The sequence below is a fragment of the Tenrec ecaudatus genome, chromosome 14, assembly GCF_050624435.1.
Source record: "Tenrec ecaudatus isolate mTenEca1 chromosome 14, mTenEca1.hap1, whole genome shotgun sequence".
In the NCBI taxonomy this organism is placed as follows: Eukaryota; Metazoa; Chordata; class Mammalia; order Afrosoricida; family Tenrecidae; genus Tenrec; species Tenrec ecaudatus.
This window is the reverse complement of record NC_134543.1, coordinates 108,477,973-108,479,717: the sequence shown is the minus strand read 5'-3', so window position 1 is coordinate 108,479,717 and position 1,745 is coordinate 108,477,973. Positions and strand designations below refer to the sequence as shown.

Below are 1,745 nucleotides of genomic sequence, written 5' to 3'. Positions count from 1 at the left end.
AGGAAGGGCCCCCCCCCCCCCTTATTTTTCCCCATCTGGCGAATTCCTTACAAAGACTATACTGATATAAACACACATCTTCCTCTTGTGCACAAGGTCTTGCCCCTGGATCGATGCTAAGTGAGTCAAAGGACCCTTATATGTGATTCAGAGGGAGCTATGCCACCAGGGGCCACAGAGTATCCATTTGTAGAAGGGATTCTGTCTCCCACATATGCTTTAATTTCTGTGCAGGAAAAAAAAAGTGGGTTCAAACAGACTTGAATGAAGTAGCTCAGTCCAATATTCCACCACCCACCTTAGTCCATCCTTCTGAAAATAGAGTGGGGGAAAGTGCACTCATATTGACCACCCCCGAGGCACTGGTATATGCCAAAAAAGAGAAACAGAATGGTTTGTAGCAAGAAAATAGGAGTATGCAGGCTGGAAATGAAGAAGCATCTGCACATATATTCCCTTATAGCTGGGACCCTCCTCCCGCTGCCACAGTTATAAATCCCCGTCAGTATGTGGGGTGCTTCAAACGTTCAACAGGACTAAACCCCTGACCCTGAACTAGATCCCCCAGCTCACTTATTTTTACCTATTTTTCAAAAATTCATAGCCAGGGTTGACACTTGGAATAATATTATTCTTCCCCTTCTGCCCCCAAAGCTAATCCGTCTCCCTAATTTCACTGCACATCGTTGTGGGCATTCTTTACCATGGCCACCACAGATTGAGGGGCCCACCTTCCACACCTCGATTACTCTGGTCATTTCAACCTGCGTTCATCACCTTGATTCGACTGTTTTCAAGCTTCCAAGCCACGCTCGATGCTTTTTGGTCTCACACTTTATTGGGCTATTGGAATTTGTGGAGATGATGAAAATGTTCTCACTCTTTGCTAACAGTTTCAGATTCAGTATTTTGATACAATTACTGCTGGGAAGAATCTGACTCAATAATAATTTTTTTCTGTTATTACATTCCACGTCAGGCAACTGGATAGATACCACCTTTTATGTCCTACTTTATGTTTCCCTCCTAATGCTTTCTAAAGAGTCACCCAAGAATCCCAAGACTATGGGGGTGGTTTTCCATCTCTGTATAACACATCTTGTAACTCTAGCCTTCAATACATTCTTTTTCTAATTAATCATTAACCTTAACTAAAATCCAGTCCCGGAATGTACAAAGTTCCCAAAGTGTTGAACCGTATGTCTTTGTTGTTGTTGTTTTGTTTTTTTAGGGGAGAGCGTGAACACAGTCCCCCACTACCACAAATTATGCAGTCGAGTTTCCCGCATTTGGGGAAATCGCAGGGGTCAGCACACCCGCAGTGTAATGGATGAGCCTCACCCTGGGAAAACCACCTTCGTGATCATGGTATCTCCCCTGCCAGGTAAATATGTACTGTATGTCTTACAGGAAAAAGATTTTAGAATAAAACAAATGAGGCATTAAAGTCAACAATTACACAAACATCTGCACTGGACAATTTTTATTAAAATCTAAACTCTGATATCTTTGGAGGTGGGGGTAGAGTATCATAATTTACTTGAGTTATTGAAGTTGCCTGCTTAATTAAAGACCATAAAAGTTTCTATGGTTATTTTTTACTGCTCTTCTGCATAACAAATTATTCTTCAGAAGACACATTTTATAATGGCAAGACACTTGGGTATATGTGTGAAGATCAAAAGATGTAGTAAAAGCACTCAACTACTATTTCAGTAACCCAAATAACTGGAGGACATTAATTC

General features: G+C 41.4%; 1 non-coding gene across 1 annotated transcript; it reads right to left on the bottom strand.

Moving 5' to 3' along the window:
• Positions 1–1,228: 1,228 nt before the first annotated feature.
• Positions 1,229–1,392, bottom strand: LOC142427045 (U1 spliceosomal RNA). The gene has a single exon (XR_012779881.1). It is a non-coding gene; the product is annotated as a U1 spliceosomal RNA (small nuclear RNA).
• Between the last annotated feature and the right edge of the window lie 353 nt (positions 1,393–1,745).